The sequence below is a fragment of the Euleptes europaea genome, chromosome 17 (assembly GCF_029931775.1).
Source record: "Euleptes europaea isolate rEulEur1 chromosome 17, rEulEur1.hap1, whole genome shotgun sequence".
NCBI classification, from domain to species: domain Eukaryota; kingdom Metazoa; phylum Chordata; class Lepidosauria; order Squamata; family Sphaerodactylidae; genus Euleptes; species Euleptes europaea.
In genome coordinates this window covers 6,463,783-6,486,102 of record NC_079328.1, presented here as the reverse complement: position 1 = coordinate 6,486,102, position 22,320 = coordinate 6,463,783, and positions in this window count along the sequence as shown.

The following is a 22,320-nucleotide window of genomic DNA, read 5'->3' as shown; positions in this document are numbered from 1 at the left end:
CAAGTGTGGCAGAACATGGCATTCTAGTCCCCCCACCACACACACCTTTTCAGGTGCCAAAACAGCTGCAGCACTTGAAGAGGCATGCATGGGGGTGGGGGTAAAGGCAAGCCCAGTCAAGATCTTGTTTGGCCCCCAGACAATGTGTGATCCTGGGTTAGGGTTTACAAAGGGCATAGTAATTTTTTTTTAAAGTTGCTGTATGCCAGTAACTTATAAAAAGTGGAAGCTCCTGTGATAGGCAGCATTATTCAGCTTGTTTTCTGCACACGTGTATACATTTATATATAACAGAACAGAAACGTTTATTGCGGCATTGTGCCAATAAAAATTAAGAACATAATACATTTATATATTTATATCAATATAAATGTGTGAGTGTGTGTACACACTCAAATATATATAAAACAGAACATTCAGCTGTAATAACAGATGATCACACTATGACTGTACATGCATTTACCTGGGAGAAAGCACCACTAAACACAATGTGAATTACTCCCAAGTAAACACACATCATATCTGGCTGTAAGCAGAATGGATTCACAGGAATAATAAGTTGGATACTGCAGATCCATTTTGCAAATTGTGGCCATTTCCTCAAGTCATTTGATGCGAGAGATGCTTCTCCTGGTGGAAGGTAGCTCCATGTGCCAGAGGAATGCCCCACTTTTAGCAGAATGGCTAAGGCCAGGTCCCTCTTTGCCACTGGTGGAAGGCTTTTGGAGCAGAGCCTGAGGAGGGCGTGGTTTGGGTAGGGGGGTGACTTCAATGCCATAGAGTTCAATTGCCAAAGCGGCCATTTTTTCTTGGTGAACTGATCTCTACAGGCTGGAGATCAGTTGTAATAGCAGGAGATCTCCAGCTAGTACCTGGAGGTTGGCAACCCTATGCAGAATCCAGCCAAGTGATTTCCAATGAGTGCTCTATTCAACAGCAATAATCATGACTCCCACACTGACAGAGAGGCTGGAATCTAGTGCCAACGTAACCCCCAAGATCTAGTTGCTTTAGCCCAGTAGGGGCAGAGTCCATCTGTGGAGCTTAGCACAGAGAAAGAGGCTGGTTGCTGGGGCCTCGGTAAGATTTTTTGGGCTCTGATCACCTTGTATAAGGCAATGGGAAAACTTTGTATGTGTAAATTAATAAATTTAGTTTCACTAGTATTATTGTAGTAATTACATTGTTATTGCAAGGTTGTATCTTTCAAACTGCAGGCTGTAGACTGGTTACTGCATTGTCCGATTTGTTGGAACTGAATCCATTTAAAAAAGAAGTGGATGAGAAGAATCCTGAACCTTGATGGAATTGATAAGTGGGACAACTTAACATTCTTCCCTCAGCTATCCTACAAGGAAGATACAAAGGAATCCCTTTTATTGATAGGTATTGTCCATGTAAGACTGGGGATCCCGAACACTTAACTCGCGTGCTGTTGTACTGCCAGCTTTACATGAGGCCGAGGAATACTTATATTAAACCCCTACTGCCTAGTGAACAGAATCTTTCAGATCAGCAGTCGATGATGTACCTTTTATCTGATAGAAACCCTACCGTTACCCAACAAGTAGCTAGTTTTCTCCTGTCTGCACAAAGGATTCGCGAGCAGTTTGTACATACTTCTAAGTAATGTCTTTTTAATGTAATCTGTTTTAACCGATTTTGTAATTCTGTTTATGGTATACTGATGTAAATGCCTAATAAAGGTAATGATGATGATGATGATGATAAGTGGGACTTAACTCACCACAAAGTGTTTTTTTCCCCTGAGTTAGGCCCATAGAACTCACACAGAAAGAGGTTACAGCAGCACTAGCACACTGTGTGAGCCCTACTACTGGGACTCAGAACGCTGCTCCTATATATGGGTAGACTTGTACAGCAAGTTTGGTCAGTCACTGGATAAATTTGGAGTCCGTAGGTCAGACGTTGTACCCAAGAGAATGGACTTAAAGGCCTATTCTTGTCATAGGGCACATCCAGGACATCATGTGCATGCTCTGTTTCGTATGTCTGATCCAAATGCAAGCTTAGCAGCAGGCCAGAGAACTCTTCTGATGTCTGCCAGCTCATGTACACCAGCCCATATTTTCATTCCTTGGGAATGAATATGTCAATATCCATCAGGCTCAGTTTCCCATATCTAAGATAATTAATCTAGACTTCATTTAGAAAAGTTGTATTGATCTGTACATTATGAAATGCAAAAGAATATATCCTTCCATACCATTTCAACAAAGAAAAAATCACACCTTAATGCCCTGGCATCTCTTTGTAAATCATGTTGGTTATGGACATTAGAGAAATAAAATATGATCATTTTGAAATCCCCTTTTTCATTTTAAACAATCCTGTTTAGTATTTCAAATAAATAAGTCATATTACCAATAAATCAGATGACAGTAAAGACATTTATAAACAATTTTACTATTGCATACTACATACTTTTTCCAATCTCACTTTGCCACAAATCCATTAAATTAAAAAAAAAACATAATGATGGATAACAATAACATAAGAACCTCCACGTAGAGCGGCTGTATATCTCTAAATATGCAGGGCTTTCTAGAAGCATCCGGTGAGCCATGATTAGAAAGAGAATGTGGGCTTAGATGGCTACTTGTTTGATACAAGAAGAAGAGCTGGTTTTTACTCCCCACTTTTCTCTACCTTTAAGGAGTCTCAAAGCATCTTACAATCCACCTTCCCTTCCCCTCCCCACAACAGACACCCTGTGAGGTAGGTGGGGCTGAGAGAGCTCTAAGAGCGCTGTGACAAGCCCAAGGTCAGCCAGTAGGCTTCATGTGGAGGAGAGGGGAAACCAACTCAGATTGCCAGATTAGAGTCCGCCACTCATGTGGAGCTATCAAACCTGGTTCTCCAGATTAGAGTCCACTGCTCTTAACCACTACACCACACTGCCAATGCAGATCTCCTTCTGTTGTTGTATTCAGGACCAGTTCTCTGGCCAGGTTATCTGAACAATTCCTTGGGAAGGCACCAGGGGCATTCTTAGTGATGCTGGGGCCCTAGACAAAAGTCCAGGATGGAGCCCAGACTTACTGCCACCATCCTGCTAGGGCCCACCCTCCTCCCTGGGCCATCCTAGGCTCAAGTGAGGGGTGGCCTTTGCTCCATGCAAGGTGGATGGGTACATGCGACAGGTGTGCATGGAAGCTGGCTGCCACCAGAGCCCTGGACGGGAGCATGTGGGCACATGCGGCTGCTGGCTCTTCCTATTCTTTCACCCTCTGTTAGTGACTGGGCAATGGGCAGTTGCCACACCCCAGTTCTGAGCCACTACCTTGGATGACCCATGGCTAAGACCTCCCTGAGGTGTCATGGTGTGGCAGGTGCCAACGGGCTCAGCTCTCTCCCAGCCACAGGTGACACAGGAAGTGATGGCCATTGCTGCTTGGGCCCTCCACCAACGGTGGCTTGGCTTCGACCTGGCTGGTGGTGCAGACCCAGGAAGGGATCGGTCAACTTTGCATGGGCAATAAAGTATTGTCGAAGGCTTTCACAGTCAGAGTTCATTGGTTCTTGTAGGTTATCCGGGCTGTGTGACCGTGGTCTTGGTATTTTCTTTCCTGACGTTTCGCCAGCAGCCGTGGCAGGCATCTTCAGAGGAGTAACACTGAAGGACAGTGTCTCTCAGTGTCAAGTGTGTAGTCAAGTGTAGTCAGTCCAGTAATAGCAAACTTTTACATGGAATATTTTGAAAAGACAGCAATAGAATCAGCACCTTACAAACCTACAGTCTGGTTCAGGTTTGTAGATGATACATTTACTATTTGGAGCCATGGTGAAGAAAAATTAATGGACTTTCTAAACCATCTTAATAATATCCATCCAAACATTCAGTTTACCATGGAAAAGGAAATTGAGGGTAAACTCCCATTTCTTGATACCCTTGTCATCCGTAAAACAAACTTTCAGTTAGGTCACAAGGTCTACCGGAAACCAACTCACACAGATCGCTACTTACACAAAAACTCCAACCACCACACCCGACAGAAAAGAGGAATAATCAAAACATTAATGGACCGTGCAAGACGGATCTGTGAACCACAGTTTCTCAAGGAAGAAATTAATCATCTAAATCAACCACTGCTAGAAAACGGCTATTCCAGAAATGAAATCAGAAGGGCCATTAAACCAAACAAAAATCAGAAAACTCAGGAAAAACAGTCTCCCATAGGAAAGGTATTCTTGCCATTTATTAAAGGAGTCACTGATAGGATGGAGAAACTTTTGAAAAAACATAACCTACGAACGGTGTTTAAACCCACCAAGAAAATACAACAGATGCTACGATCAGCAAAAGACAAAAGAGACCCCCTCACCTCTGCAGGAGTATATTGTATACCTTGCAGCTGTGGACAAGTTTACATCGGGACCACAAAACGCAGCATACAAACAAGGATAAAAGAACATGAAAGATACTGCAGACTTGGCCAACCTGAGAAATCAGCAGTGGCTGAACATGGACTGACACAAACAGGACACAGGGTTTTATTCCAAGACACTGAAAGACTGGACAATTCTACCAACTATTTTGTCAGATTGCACAGAGAAGCCATTGAAATCCATAAACATCGGCACAACTTTAACAGAAAAGAAGAGAGTTTAAGAATGAATAAGGCTTGGCTTCCTGTCCTGAAAACCTCCAGACTAACAAAAGACTACAGTCCACAATAGCCATGCAGATTAGCTTTGGATTTCACACATTAACAGATCACTTCAGGATACAATGGTTCCATATTAACATACCATACCCTCATTAGCACATTATCTTGATACTTACAGGACAATACTTTTGCAGGACAATACTCAGCTCAAACCCAACCCCTTTCTGACTATATATTACTCTTTCTACACCCTTGACACTGAGAGACACTGTCCTTCAGTGTTACTACTCTGAAGATGCCTGCCACAGTTGCTGGCGAAACGTCAGGAAAGAAAATTCCAAGACCACGGTTACACAGCCCGGATAACCTACAAGAACCAATGAACTCTGACCGTGAAAGCCTTCGACAATATTTTGAACGCCTCTACGGGGAGGAAATATTTCAACAGACCCGGAGATTGGAAACACTTCGGAACAAGAAAGCACATCTACTTTGTTCTTTAACTTTTCTACAGCGATGCAGAGACACTGGAACCATTCCATCTTTTCTCACAAGTAAAAGAATCTTTAAAACTTCACGAGCTAACCGCATTTATGACCATCTAGAACGGGCTCTCTTACGAGAGAGAATTCACACTACCCGCAGAGAACTTGCTGCCACAGACAAGGAGTTGTTTTCCTTACATATCAATACTAGCCACAAAATGAGAAGCCATGATTGGGACAAGATTGATAATCTCACCTACAGAAAAATGGAACAGGGGTTAACCAGCCATACTTCCAGACAGAAGCAAAAGTTTAACAAATTACAGGAAAGAAGACAGAACAGTCCAAAACTTGACAACAAACGGATTATCTTCAATCTGACAGACCGACAACTCTCACCTGAAGAAACTTCCATCTTAGCTAAGGGAGGAAACTTTGCAGTCACTCCCACCCAAATTCCAGTGGAAGACATCATTGCAAATGTAGAATCTGCCATTCGTAATCTACCTGAAGAAGATGCTGAGGAAATAAGAGGAGAGACAGCAAGAATTCTACGAAAAGCAAAGCCCCCTGCTAGCAATATAACACGCAAGGAGAGAAACGCCATCAAGACCCTCAATGCAGATCCAGAAATCATTATTCTACCAGCTGACAAAGGCAATGCCACAGTGATCATGAAAACAGAAGAATACAAAAAGAAGATTGAGGAACTTCTGGACCCTGCCACATACAAAAAACTAAAACGAGATCCAACTTGCAAAATTACCAGGAAAACTAGCATTCTGATCAAGAATTCCACTCTTCATCCCGACACACACAGAAAACTATGCAAGACTGAAGCACAACCACCACGATTATATGGACTACCTAAAATTCATAAGGATTCCGTTCCACTCCGACCCATCGTGAGTGCCATTGGTTCCCCAACATATGAATTAGCTAAATATTTGACCACCCTCCTACAGGACCACATTGGAAAAACCACTTCTTACATCAAAGATTCAACTCACTTCATCAACAAAATCAGTCCGTTAAGACTCAATCCAAAGGATATATTAATCAGTTTTGATGTTGTATCCCTCTTTACCAAGGTTCCAGTTAAAGACACAATCTCATTGATTAACCAGATTTTTCCAGAAGATATAACAGCCTTATTTCACCATTGTTTGACAACAAGTTATTTCCTATGGGATCAAGAATTTTATGAACAGATTGATGGAGTAGCTATGGGAAGTCCACTCAGTCCAGTAATAGCAAACTTTTACATGGAATATTTTGAAAAGACAGCATTAGAATCAGCACCTTACAAACCTACAGTCTGGTTCAGGTTCGTAGATGATACATTTACCATTTGGAGCCATGGTGAAGAAAAATTAATGGACTTTCTAAACCATCTTAATAATATCCATCCAAACATTCAGTTTACCATGGAAAAGGAAATTGAGGGTAAACTCCCATTTCTTGATACCCTTGTCATCCGTAAATCAAACCTTCAGTTAGGTCACAAGGTCTACCGGAAACCAACTCACACAGATCGCTACTTACACAAAAACTCCAACCACCACCCCCGACAGAAAAGAGGAATAATCAAAACATTAATGGACCGTGCAAGACGGATCTGTGAACCACAGTTTCTCAAGGAAGAAACTAACCATCTAAATCACGCACTGCTAGCAAACGGCTACTCCAAGAATGAAATCAGAAGGGCCATTGAACCAAACAAAAATCAGAAAACTCAAGAAAAACAGTCTCCCATAGGAAAGGTATTCTTGCCATTTATTAAAGGAGTCACTGATAGGATGGAGAAACTTTTGAAAAAACATAACCTACAAACAGTGTTTAAACCCACCAAGAAAATACAACAAATGCTACGATCAGCAAAAGACAAAAGAGACCCCCTCACCTCTGCAGGAGTATATCGTATACCTTGCAGCTGTGGAGAAGTTTACATCGGGACCACAAAACGCAGCATACAAACAAGGATAAAAGAACATGAAAGATACTGCAGACTTGGCCAACCTGAGAAATCAGCAGTGGCTGAACATGGACTGACACAAACAGGACACAGGGTCTTATTCCAAGACACTGAAAGACTGGACAATTCTACCAACTATTTTGTCAGATTGCACAGAGAAGCCATTGAAATTCACAAACATCAGCACAACTTTAACAGAAAAGAGGAGAGTTTAAGAATGAATAAGGCTTGGCTTCCTGCCCTGAAAAACCTCCAGACAAAGACAACATTCAACAATAGCCATACAGATTAGTTTTGGATTACACACATTAACAGATCACTTCAGGATACAATGGTTCCATATTAACATACCATACCCTCATTAGCACATTATCTTGATACTTACAGGACAATACTTTTGCAGGACAATACTCAGCTCAAACCCAACCCCTTTCTGACTATATATTACTCTTTCTACACCCTTGACACTGAGAGACACTGTCCTTCAGTGTTACTACTCTGAAGATGCCTGCCACAGTTGCTGGCGAAACGTCAGGAAAGAAAATTCCAAGACCACGGTTACACAGCCCGGATAACCTACAAGAACCAATGAACTCTGACCGTGAAAGCCTTCGACAATATTTTGAACGCCTCTACGGGGAGGAAATATTTCAACAGACCCGGAGATTGGAAACACTTCGGAACAAGAAAGCACATCTACTTTGTTCTTTAACTTTTCTACAGCGATGCAGAGACACTGGAACCATTCCATCTTTTCTCACAAGTAAAAGAATCTTTAAAACTTCACGAGCTAACCGCATTTATGACCATCTAGAACGGGCTCTCTTACGAGAGAGAATTCACACTACCCGCAGAGAACTTGCTGCCACAGACAAGGAGTTGTTTTCCTTACATATCAATACTAGCCACAAAATGAGAAGCCATGATTGGGACAAGATTGATAATCTCACCTACAGAAAAATGGAACAGGGGTTAACCAGCCATACTTCCAGACAGAAGCAAAAGTTTAACAAATTACAGGAAAGAAGACAGAACAGTCCAAAACTTGACAACAAACGGATTATCTTCAATCTGACAGACCGACAACTCTCACCTGAAGAAACTTCCATCTTAGCTAAGGGAGGAAACTTTGCAGTCACTCCCACCCAAATTCCAGTGGAAGACATCATTGCAAATGTAGAATCTGCCATTCGTAATCTACCTGAAGAAGATGCTGAGGAAATAAGAGGAGAGACAGCAAGAATTCTACGAAAAGCAAAGCCCCCTGCTAGCAATATAACACGCAAGGAGAGAAACGCCATCAAGACCCTCAATGCAGATCCAGAAATCATTATTCTACCAGCTGACAAAGGCAATGCCACAGTGATCATGAAAACAGAAGAATACAAAAAGAAGATTGAGGAACTTCTGGACCCTGCCACATACAAAAAACTAAAACGAGATCCAACTTGCAAAATTACCAGGAAAACTAGCATTCTGATCAAGAATTCCACTCTTCATCCCGACACACACAGAAAACTATGCAAGACTGAAGCACAACCACCACGATTATATGGACTACCTAAAATTCATAAGGATTCCGTTCCACTCCGACCCATCGTGAGTGCCATTGGTTCCCCAACATATGAATTAGCTAAATATTTGACCACCCTCCTACAGGACCACATTGGAAAAACCACTTCTTACATCAAAGATTCAACTCACTTCATCAACAAAATCAGTCCGTTAAGACTCAATCCAAAGGATATATTAATCAGTTTTGATGTTGTATCCCTCTTTACCAAGGTTCCAGTTAAAGACACAATCTCATTGATTAACCAGATTTTTCCAGAAGATATAACAGCCTTATTTCACCATTGTTTGACAACAAGTTATTTCCTATGGGATCAAGAATTTTATGAACAGATTGATGGAGTAGCTATGGGAAGTCCACTCAGTCCAGTAATAGCAAACTTTTACATGGAATATTTTGAAAAGACAGCATTAGAATCAGCACCTTACAAACCTACAGTCTGGTTCAGGTTCGTAGATGATACATTTACCATTTGGAGCCATGGTGAAGAAAAATTAATGGACTTTCTAAACCATCTTAATAATATCCATCCAAACATTCAGTTTACCATGGAAAAGGAAATTGAGGGTAAACTCCCATTTCTTGATACCCTTGTCATCCGTAAATCAAACCTTCAGTTAGGTCACAAGGTCTACCGGAAACCAACTCACACAGATCGCTACTTACACAAAAACTCCAACCACCACCCCCGACAGAAAAGAGGAATAATCAAAACATTAATGGACCGTGCAAGACGGATCTGTGAACCACAGTTTCTCAAGGAAGAAACTAACCATCTAAATCACGCACTGCTAGCAAACGGCTACTCCAAGAATGAAATCAGAAGGGCCATTGAACCAAACAAAAATCAGAAAACTCAAGAAAAACAGTCTCCCATAGGAAAGGTATTCTTGCCATTTATTAAAGGAGTCACTGATAGGATGGAGAAACTTTTGAAAAAACATAACCTACAAACAGTGTTTAAACCCACCAAGAAAATACAACAAATGCTACGATCAGCAAAAGACAAAAGAGACCCCCTCACCTCTGCAGGAGTATATCGTATACCTTGCAGCTGTGGAGAAGTTTACATCGGGACCACAAAACGCAGCATACAAACAAGGATAAAAGAACATGAAAGATACTGCAGACTTGGCCAACCTGAGAAATCAGCAGTGGCTGAACATGGACTGACACAAACAGGACACAGGGTCTTATTCCAAGACACTGAAAGACTGGACAATTCTACCAACTATTTTGTCAGATTGCACAGAGAAGCCATTGAAATTCACAAACATCAGCACAACTTTAACAGAAAAGAGGAGAGTTTAAGAATGAATAAGGCTTGGCTTCCTGCCCTGAAAAACCTCCAGACAAAGACAACATTCAACAATAGCCATACAGATTAGTTTTGGATTACACACATTAACAGATCACTTCAGGATACAATGGTTCCATATTAACATACCATACCCTCATTAGCACATTATCTTGATACTTACAGGACAATACTTTTGCAGGACAATACTCAGCTCAAACCCAACCCCTTTCTGACTATATATTACTCTTTCTACACCCTTGACACTGAGAGACACTGTCCTTCAGTGTTACTACTCTGAAGATGCCTGCCACAGTTGCTGGCGAAACGTCAGGAAAGAAAATTCCAAGACCACGGTTACACAGCCCGGATAACCTACAAGAACCAATGTTATTGATCCTACTTGCATAGTCCATATACGCTTCTGTCGGAGACATTAAACAGGAAGGAGAGGGGCTAAGTGTCCCTTTTAGTTGGTCCCATACCTTTAATAGGTGAACCACTATATTCTCGTTGTAACCCGTTTTTGGCGCTGTTTGTTTCCCCCCCCCCCCAGAGTAAATAATGGAAGCCTTAATTCAGCCCAGCCTTTTCTAATCTGATCTTTCTGTCCTCAGGGTTTAGTATCCAATCTGTTAGTGCAACCAAAGTTATGGCTTGATGATACAATTTCAAATGTGGTAACACCAAGCCGCCTCTCTTTTTCTCATCTTGTAACACCGTGAATCTTATTCTTGGTTTATTCCCTTTCCAAATGAATTTATTAATATGTTGTTGCCATTTTTTCATAGTAGTTGCACTTACATTGATTGGCAATGTCTGAAACAGGAAATTCAGTCTCGGTAGCACATTCATCTTGATAGTCGCAATTCGACCCAGCCATGAAATCTGAAGTCTATTCCATCTTTCCAAATCTTTTTCAGTCTTGACCCATAGGGCTTTGTAGTTTTAATCATAAAGTGAGTCTCCTCCTGCAGAAATTTTTATTCCCAAATATTTGACCCTCTTTTTGGCAATGGAACATTGTAAGATATTTTGTATTTCTTGCATTTCTTCCTCAAATATATTATATGAAATCATGTTGGTTTTTTGTTTATTCAGTTTATATCCTGAATAGAAACTGAATAGATCAATCTGTTGTTTAATCTCTTGCATTGGTTTCTTTGGATTATGACAAATTAATACCACATCATCAGCATAGCTCCTGATTTTATATTCTTGATCTTCAAATTTCAGTCCATTAATTTTTGGGTTTGATCTTATTCTGTTAGCTAGCACTTCCATGGCTAAGTTGAATAACATAGGGGAGAGAGGGCAGCCTTGTCTTGTGCCTTTGTCGATATAGAAGCTATCTGTTAATGTTCCATTGATCAACAACCTTGCTCTTTGTGTTGTATATATGTCCATAACTGCTGTTAGGAATTGATTGCCACAGTCTGTCTGTTGGAGGATCTTATGTAGAAAGTTCCAAGATACATTGTCAAAGGCTTTTTCGGCATCCAGGAACAGCATAGCAGCTTTTTCTTTTGTGGTCTTAATACAATTGAGTGCTGCCAGAACAACTCTGACATTTTCATTTGTCTTTTTTGCATAAATCCTGATTGGTCCAGGTGAATTATTTTCGAAATACATCTCTTCAACCTTTCTGACAAAATAGACACAAAGATTTTATAAAATGAATAAAATATTATATATAAAAAAGATACAACATAGGTGAGGCTCTAGTCTCCCCTAGTTTCTGTAGTCTTTACTACAGAGACCAGAGAAAACTCCTAGAGCATCATTATGTGGAGGCCATTTTTCTCCTGCCCCTCAGTTCCTAAGGGGAGGGAAATTGGGACTGGGAACTGCACAGACAAATGGGAAGCTTAACTTTGCCCAAATGCTTTTACTGAGGATCTGCTGACCTCCTAGAATAAAATTTGTGGGACCTTAATGGAGTGCAGCAGGAAGGGAAAGCAAGAAATTTCTGCTCAGTGGAAGCTGTCAGTGCATTCCTGAGGCCGCAGACGCTGTTCTGCAGTGGGGAGAGGAGCAGCAATGGTGGAGGCGGGAGGACTCCTAAGGGGTCTGGCTGCAGCATGCGCTGCCATGGAAAAAAGAAGGGAAAATAGAAGGGAGAGGGTGAGGAATGGGGTGGTGGGTGACAGCACTGTGGTGCCCTGGTGGCGCAGGCAGGGCCCAGCCACAGGTGTCACATGGTTGAGGCCCACTTCCAGGGGAGAGGGGTGGAGCAGTGGGGCGAGGCAAGGTCTGGGGTGTGAGGGCCAGGCCAAGAGGTGGGATCAACCTCTCAGTAGAGACTGCTGTGGGAAGGGTGGGGGCTGGGTCAGGGAGGGAGGGAGTGGGACCAGGGCGGGAGAGGATGGCCAGGAAAGCTCCCAAAGGGGCCGGGAGTGTATCTGCAAACAGGGGCTGCGGCCACAGAGACATGGGTCACTGTACCAATAGCCCCCACTTCCACAGGTTCCCACCCCCACCTTCAGCTGCACCCAAGCACCAGACTCTCCCTTGCCACGACTGCTAGGGTGCCTCCGGGGGCAGCAGCACCACCTCTCTGGCCACCCAATGGGGGGTGCCTATTGTTGCCCTTGGTGTCCAGGGGATGCCCCCATCCATAGACACGGGTGGGCAGGTTCTGAGGGGGCCTGGGGGTCAAGTGCTGCCACCACAGCCATGTCACAGGGCAGCTTTCCCAAGGCCCCCAGTAATCCTGCCTGCCACTCTGCGGTGGTGCGGGTCAGTTCCAGCATCATTGATAGGTCGCCCCTGGAAGTGGTGACCTCGGCCGCCTAGGTCTCCATCCACTGATCAGCCCAGTCACTCATCTGCCACCCCTCCCACCTGGCCTCCCTCTCAACGACTGCCCACATGGAGGAGAAGGTGGGGGGATGGGTTGTGCCAGCCAGGGCCCAAGAGCATGAGCCCTGGGGACTGGCCCCTCCTCCCCCTCCTCTCCCCTGGGGTCAGGGGCCACCCTGGGGGGCTCACAAGGTGGCTCATGGAGAGAGAGTGGCTGGCCCCGCTGGCCACCGCTTATCTCCTCCCCCAATGAGTTCCCTGAGGTCACAGGGGTTGGCTGCCAGCCGCCAGGTGGGCCACAAGACCCTGGGATGTCCACAGACTCCAGGACCGAGCGAGCAGTTTCGGCTTGCTGCTCCTCGGGGACCAGGTCATGCAGACCCTGGATTACAGGGGAGCCTAGGGTCGTGGACAAGGGAGCCACACCTGAAGAGAGAGGCACCCATCACTACCAGTTTGCCCCAGTGGCCAACTCCCCTCGTCTTCTCCTGGCCCCTACCTGCGCTGTCTGGCCCAGCCCGGCCAGTCTCACAGGGATGGGCAATGTTCGGAGACAGCTCCATTGCCTCCTCCTGGGTGGGGGCCTGGCTCTCCAGGGGGCCACAGCCATCCCAGCAGGTTCTTTGTGGGAAAAGCACCTCAGGTACTGGCACAGCCCCTGTGCTGGTGCCCCCATGCCTTCCCTCTCCACCGCTTGCTGCCAGCAGCCTAACTCCACTTATGCTAGCGTCCAGGCTTCTTGTGCCGGTGTAAGTGCCTCTTGCGCCAGCCAGAGGCTCTGTGGGCCTCCTAACCATTTTCAACCCCCAACTTCAGGAATGCACTGTGTGGATTGTTGGATACATGCCTTAAAGTATGTTTTTAAATCTTCATATAAACATATGTGAATGTGAGCTAGTGCTTTCTTGCTGATCAACCTGCTGAAGTTCTGCTTCCTTTATGGTACTGTAAAATCCTACATTGTAATTAAGAGAGATTGACTTATATTGAAAAATATTGTGAAGAATTAAACACAAAGAAGGTTAAAAGTTAACATATTTTGTATGTTGTTAAGAGCAGACCCATCATACTTGCAGGTGATAAACTTCATCTAAGCTGTATCAATTCAGAGGGAAGGGGTGGATACTGTTAGATCAAATGCTCCTCCAAACAACAGCAACACCCCTATTAGGGTTGCCAGGCATGATCTGGCAACCAGTGGGAGACTGGACAGGGGCAGCCATTGGTGACAGTATGATGTCACTTCTGAGAAAACCTGGAAGTGATGTCATGCTTCTCTAGGAATTGCTGGAAACTGTATGGTAAAACCATAGAGTTTTGGGGGATACCTGGAGAGTACTGACGTTACTTCTGGATTTTCCCTGGAAGGGATGTCATGCTGTTGACTCAACAGACTCAACAGACATTTGACTCTAAGGCAATAAACTTGTCAGGGAGAAGGCTTATCTAGAACCCTTCTATTTGGCATCTAGTTTTTGCACAAAGGTAGATTTTATGGAAGACCATACATCACTGGTCAATTGAAGAGGTATAGTCCATACACCAATTTGCCACTTGGGTGAGAACTAGGCAGTTTTTAGTGGCATAAAAATAGAGATCTGAGACATGAAGAAAAGAGGCATCAAGGAAGAAATAAAACAGACAATGAAGTTCCCTCCTTTGGGGACTAATAGTAGGAGAGGTTGTACAATGTCTGCAGGAAGGAAGTAAAGAGACACATGAGGATAGGAGGGTTGGGGGCAGTGGCCAAAGATACAAGGAGAGATACAATTACAATAGCTATGGCCGGGGTCTCCAACCATGATGATACTGTGTTTGCTTTAGCAAAGGTTATTAGGCACAATTACAAAATGGCTGCCACATCTGGGCAATCATAAAACGTTGGGAGGCTCCAACACATGTTTCATGATATGACAGAGGCACCTATTTTTCTATTTTTGCAGACCCAAAGTTAATGTCTTTTTCAGTTTTCTCCAATGAAGTGGAGGAAAGCTGGGATTGGTTCTTTGCTTTGGGAAAGGGTTACTGTGTGGAAGAAGCTAGTGGGCACCCAAAAACAAACAGTTGGGGATCATTGGTTGATAGTCTCCTGATGACGCTGTCATTCCATAGAAGGAGGGTTCTGTCAGTTGTGACAGAACGTGTAGAGGCATCTGAGATTAACATCTGTTGCTTTGAACTAACCATCCAGTTCCTTGATTGAACAATATCAGGACTGGATCTGCACATAGTTGAATACTGTGCTATCATAATCATTCTCTGCTTGGGATTTCCTGTGTGGACAAGGCAATGAGGGAGTCAAAGATTCCAACAGGCAATGCAATATTCAACCATGGGTGAATCCAGTTTAGATCCATCCATGGTTATTAACCCTCTTAGCTTCATGAGACCTCTATATGTTATGCTTTTGAATATCTGAGGCTTGAGACTATCATGCCACTACAAGAAATAGAATGTAGATTAAGACATCTTGTGATCCAGCAAAGAAATTGTCCTTATGTTGTCACATCAAATCAAAATCATTTATTGCGGTCAAAAGACCAGATCAACACAAACTTTAAAACTCTACAACATTCAGTTTTCCCAACATAAAATGTACAAATCCACTATTATTTAAAATTCAAGAACTTCTTAACAAACAAAAAGATATTAATTCTAAAAGAACTGCCTATTAATACCATAAGGCCCTATCTTGCTCAGGGGTAAAAGTGTGACTCAATTGGCCTTTCTGATGATACACCCATCTGCAAGTCCTGGCCACTTGTTTTATTATCTCTGTTGGGGCATTGAGAAGAAAATTTACTCTGTTTCATTAAAACCTGTTCTTTCCTCTAAAAGGGGGCCTATTAAAAGAAGAGGGAGGAAATTTTGTTGCGACACCATGGTTTTTTAAAATCTTAATAAAACTATTTGCATTTCATAAATATAACTTAATTAAAAGGTACAAAATGCAGTACAAACTCGTCAAATGGGATTTAGCTTTTCTCCTTACGTTAAAACTGAGCTCGTTTTTATGGAAATCTTTAGAGGGCAAATTTTAAGAGCTATTGTACAAAACCCAGCTGTGGCTAATGTAACTTGTTCTTTTTTCCCTTCCAAAAGCAGCTGCAGTATTGCTGAATCTGAGAGCTCTCTGTTGCCCTTTAACAATGGTAAAATGTATCTGGAATGCTCTTCTTTATACCAGGGGCATCTTAGTAACACATGGGCAGCAGTCTCCATTTCTCCAGTTTCACACGGGCAAAGTCTTTCGCTAATCGGGATCCTTTTAAAACACCCCTCTGCCATTGCTGATGGGATAGCTTGAAAGCGCATCAATGTAAACGCTCTCCGTAAATTTGGGTGCTCTAACTGGTATAGGTATGATGCTGGTGTCACTGTATACTTATTATTGGATGGGACCCTATATTCGGGGCATTTTCCCAGATTGTCCAGGCATGCAATATCCAAATTCTTTGTTTTATAAGCTTTTTGGCTTGAACATAATTCATATTCTGCACAACATTAATATCTATGCCCAGGCTATCCAGTTTTCTATAAGTTGCCTGGAGCCAGGAGGATCTAAAATCATCTTGCAGTATCAGTGGGGTCAAACTTTTCGGATTGGTAGTCATCTTAAGCCACAGAATAATGGAGGTCCTTATGTTGTCTCTACATATCAAGGGATTAATCCTGAAATTCCTGTTTGGTGCTCCAGGATGAAACTGAAAACAGAAACTGCTGCCCACTGAGAATATATTATCATTAGTACAATGGCTCAAATGTGTAAACCATCTAAACAACACATACGTATGGTCCCTTTGGCCTTTAAAAAAACACTTTCAAAATTCAGCCTTTGAACTGTTATGGGCTCTGGCATTTATGAGACAATTATGCCAATGGAAGCACTGTATTTTGCAGACTTTCACTTTTTAAAGTTGAATGCAATTATAGACTCCTCAGCTAAGAATGGAATGTTAGCCTTAAAATCATTTAGTCTTGAAATATATACAAGTTGTTTGTAGTAGCAACAAGAATGATTTTGTTCTTGAAATTCTAGGCTGTGTAGGATTTTCCTCTGTTACAAGCCTCACAGTAGAAACTTGGCAAGCCTAGGCATGTCTGATCCTGTGACCCTGGTTGGAATATAATTTTCCTGGAATCCAAGCTGGAGCTGCAAAGATACAGCTTAAGGTGTAAAAGGAAGACATAGACCAGGAAGAGGATGTCCTTATATGGGCATCAGGAAGAGGATCTCCTTATATGGTGTCCATACGGAATCCAGCAAAGGTTGCTTTCCTACAAAATAGCACAAATTCAGAACAAAACTGGAAAACCAGGTCTCAAAAAAACATATAAAAGAAGGGACTCTGACCAAGACTTTCTTGCCTAAAAAGTCTCTCTAAGTATTTAGCCCTTGCATGATCTGGGTACTTACAGATTTCTCCAACATTTACAAGTCTTTTTGTGAGACTGGAGAACTCCCTAAATGGGGGATTCTTTTCAGATATCCAGCCCTTGTTAGGACTGGGTGACTGGGCTGAATGCCTACAAACATCTCCATTTTTTAAGTAAGATGGAGACTCTTAGAATCTATCAACCTTTGTGTGGGTTCTAGGAGCTTAGATCTCTCCATCCTTTGTATGGAGGCATTGATCTCATTGATTCTAGCAGGGATTAATGGGTTTTCACTAAGATCTATCTAGCCTTTGCATAGGCATCCCAGTCCTTACAGACATGGAGATTTTAAATCTTACTAACTCCCTTTCCACAAGTCTCTCCAGCCCTTCTATGAGCTGGGCATACTTGCATGGAGCTTCTTTGCATGGAGTCAGAAATCTCTCTAACAACCAGAGAGGCTTCTGAACTCAGTTCTTACACAGACTAAGGTCTTATACAGAACTCTTTAACATTTACACAGCTTCAAACTTTACACGTAACTACACATAACTTTACACATAACTACACATAGCTTTAAGCTTTGCATAGCTTTCTAGTTCTGATAAAACTAGAGATGGTATGCACACACACAGAGATCTCCCTGATCTTCACATAAACCAGAGGCCTTTCATAGGCTAAAAACACTCAGAGATTTCTCTGTGGTTTCATGAACTTAGTCCTGGCATGGATTGAAAATATTCTTCAAAGGTTCATAACCTCAGCTCTTACATAAACTCATGGAATCAGAGATTTCTCTAACCTTTGCATACAACAAAGATACTCAAAGCTAAAATAACATATAGAAGACCTAAAAGGTCTATTCATCCTGAACATGGATTGGGAACTTTTTCAGATCTCTCTAGTCCTGCTGTACTGGGGAGGTTCACAAATGACATGATTGGGTAAAGTATGCCTGCTTATTATTATGATATTCTAGATACTTTGAATTAAAATATTTTTAGCTAAATCCGATTTTATGTAGGGCTGCCGATTTGGTTCGACCTAAACTGAAAAACCGCCGAATTTCCCCCGATTCGGCGGTTTCCGGTTCGGATGGAACCGAACTAAAAAAAAGGCGGGAAAAGGACGTGCCGAATTCAGTGAGTTCGGGCGAATGCTGAATAAATTCGGCAGGTTTGATCTTCCCCGAACCTGCCTTTTCCCGCCTTTAAAGGCCGCCCTGCCCGGTTTCCTGGGAGTCCCAGGAAACTGGGCAGGGCAGGCGGGTCCCGCCCAACAGCTGAGCATTGGACCGGGAGGGGGGAAGTGCTCTGCGCTGCCTGGCCAGGCAGCGCAGAGCAAATTCAAGACCCACCGCCCCTCTTCCCGGGACTCCCGGGAAGAGGGGCGGGGGGTCTGGAGTTTGCCCTGCGCTGCCTGGCCAGGCAGGCGAAGGGGGGTTTAAAAACCCACCGCCACTCTTCCCGGGAAGAGGGGCAGTGGGTCTGGAGTTTGCCCTGGCCAGGCAGGTGCAGGGGGGTTAAAGACCCACCGCCCCTCTTCCTGGGAGTCCCGGGAAGAGGGGCGGGGGTCTGGAGTTTGCCCTGCGCCTGCCTGGCCAGGCAGGCACGGGGGGGTTTTAAAGACCCACTGCCCCTCTTCCCGGGACTCCCAGGAAGAGGGGCAGGGGGTCTGGAGTTTGCCCTGCATCTGCCTGGCGAGGCAGGTGCAGGGGGGTTTAAAGACTTCAGGGAAGCCCCGTGAAGGCGCGTGGGAAGCTCTTTAAACAGATCTGCGCCTTCCAGCTGGAAGGCGCAGATCTGTTCCCCCCTCGCGCGCCTTCACAGGGGGGGGCGAATTTTCCCCCGAACTCCGGATCTCGTGCCGAATTTTGCGGATCCGAAGCGGGGGAGTTCAGATTTCGGCACGTCCCAAATTTAAAAGGGACAAATTTTGCCGAAACCGAACTTCACCGAATTTTTGTTTCAACAGCCCTAATTTTATGTATTGAACTAACCATTTTGAGAAGATTTCTGTAACTGTTATATTTTCTGAATGAAATATTATTACTGTTTTAAGGTCTGATACTCTCATATAGAGGCATAGAGATTGCTTAAGATTGCTTACAACATGAGCATGTTTGAGATAATGTCTGAACTTGTGTAACATTTAAAGACTTTGTAACCATCTACATGCATATATACTATATTATGTAAAATAAACTGTACATACATTTATGTCCCTTTTCATAATTTATTGGAGCACTTCAAGAGAAAGCTTACTTCAGTAAGAAACATTGAGTCCTGCTTATTAGGTGTCTAACTGAATAAGATAACATACTTCTTCTCAGGAAGGGGTCAATTCTAAGAGCATAGGTGTAAGGGTCTGTAAGCTTTTGCTTTGTGTGCTCCCCCCCCCCCTGGGCTCATAAAAGCAGTCCAGGCCTTTTGCCTTTCTTTGGTTCAGGCGCTGCGTCCAGCAGGCCCCAAGTTGGAATGTCTCTTCCCACCATCCACCTCCCTTGCTCTCTCTGACTCCCTCCCACCAGCTATGGCCTTGGTGTGTAGATAGCAATAACGAGCTTCCTGAGATCTTTGATGTTCCTGTACCATGCACAATTATCTCGTAGATTCCCATAACATGTATTTGACATCTGCTTCCCTGTAGGGGTTATAATTCTGTCTTTGTGAAATTGCTAGCACTTGCAACTTTGCCATTGTAGGGCCTATACTAACCTGAAGCTTCCAATAAAGTTCCTTGTTTCTGCATGACCGTCTGAGCAAGTGATTTTATGGAGTTTGCACAGGGAGGTTGGGAACCCTCACAATAGGCACTGAAACGCACAGACCCGTGACAGAACCATATTCTCTATGTGTGAGCTCCAAGCTGGAGCACAGCTGGAGTCAAAGTCAAGTCGCTCAGCAGTTTGTTATGATGGCCTGCGCCCCGGCCGATAGCTGTAATCTATCATGGGAACCAGAGTCAGCCTGGTATCTAACGGTGCCTTTCTGATGTATAACGGTGCCCTTCTGATGTATATGTTTCAACCTGCCTGCCTTTCCCCACTTGAGTCCTCGTCCCTTTTCCTGTAAGTTGCTGCCTTTCACCTTATGCTTCCCAAATAAATGGCTTTTAGACAACTCTGTTTGGATGTTCTGTTGTTTGGGATTTGACAGGTGGACTCAGACCTTACAATAGGAATCAAGACCTGCCTTCAGGTCTTGAGCAGCAGGGAGAAATATGAGTTAAAGACTCAAAGTTGTACGTGCCTAAAACTTTACGAGCAGAGGTATTAGAACTAGCTCATGGAGCAAAAACCTCTGGACATTTTGGATTTGTAAAAACAGTGCATTTGCTTCGCCGTCAATTCTGGTGGGTGGGTATGCGTTCTGATCTGGACTCCTTCATTCGCAGCTGTCCAGTATGCGCCACTGCTAAACGTCTGCCGAGCAAGCCCACCGGGCTGCTAAAACAATTAGAAGTGCCTTCAGGACCATGGGAGGTAATAGCCATGGATTTCCTCACTGATTTACCACTCAGTCGTGGAAAAACTGTCCTGTGGGTGGTCACGGACCTTTTTTCCAAACAGGTTCATTTAGTCCCTTGTGCAGGCATGCCTTCCGCTCAAAGACTGGCTCACTTATTTGTGACACACATATTCAAATATCATTCCTTCCCGCGCAAGATAATCTCGGACTGCGGCTCTGTATTTGTTGCCAAATTCTGGAAAGCTTTCCTCAAAATGGTGGGAGTGGAGCAGGGTCTGTCTAGTGCTTTCCACCCTCAAACAGATGGACAAACTGAAAGAGTAAATGCTGTACTAGAATGTTATCTCCGAAGCTATGTGAATTATCATCAAGATGACTGGGTAGATCAGTTGCCTTTTGCAGAATATGCATATAATAATTCTGTTCATCAATCTACAGGTTTCAGCCCCTTCCGCATTGTGTATGGCAAGGAGTTTGGCCCCATTGGGCAAGTGGATGTGTCAGGGGAGGGGGAAGGTACTGAGTTATCAGACTGGATTCAAACCATCCAGTCTACTTGGCCTTGGTTAACTAGAAATCTGGAACGGGCCAAACGGAAGTATAAGGCTCAAGCAGACAAGCATCGGTCTCCAGGCAGGACGCTCAGTGTGGAGGATCAAGTATATCTCTCCACCAAAAACCTACGGACTCTGCATCCCTCCAAAAAACTGAGTGAAAAATACATTGGCCCTTTCCCTGTCACCCGAGTGCTTAATGAAGTCACGGTGGAGCTACAACTCCCCAAAAAATTAAAAAGGGCCCATCCAGTTTTCCGTGTCAGTTTATTGAAACAGTACTTACCCACGTCCCAGTGGCATCCAGAGAAGCCCCCAGAGGTCCCCGAAATGGTGGGAGGGCAGGAGTACTGTGAAGTTTCCAAAATCCTTGATTCCTGCGTTCATAGTGGGGGCTTGGAATATCTAGTCCGGTGGAAGCATTTCATTCCCGCCCATGACGAATGGGCGTCATCATCACATCTCCGCCCCTCGCCTGCTATGTCAATTCCATGCTATGTATCCAGATAAGCCTGCCCCGTCGACTGACATGGGGAGGAGGGAGCTCTAAGGGGGGCAGAATGTGAGCTCCAAGCTGGAGCACAGCTGGAGTCAAGGTCAAGTTGCCCAGCAGTTTGTTATGACGGCCTGTGCCCCGGCCGATAGCTGTAATCTATCATGGGAACCAGAGTCAGCCTGGTATCTAACGGTGCCTTTCTGATGTATAACGGTGCCCTTCTGATGTATATGTTTCAACCTGCCCACCTTTCCCCACTTGAGTCCTCGTCCCTTTTCCTGTAAGTTGCTGCTTTTCACCTTATGCTTCCCAAATAAATGGCTTTTAGACAACTCTGTTTGGATGTTCTGTTGTTTGGGATTTGACAGGTGGACTCAGACCTTACAGTATGACATTTTGTTCTCTCCGATTAACGCTGGCCATCGCTGGACTCTCTTAGACTGGTATTACCAGATGCAAATGCAGATTTGTTGTGCAGCAAAGCAATAGATATTTCACATCCATCATGGCCATGTATTTCACAGTTTGTGGCACAGCTAATTTAGCACTAACTCTGTCAATATTCAGTACAATATGTATTCTCCAGAGGGGTTTGTATAGCTGAGGAGTTGCAATAACTTCACTCACATTCTCCCCCCTTCCCCCCCTTTTTTTGGGTCC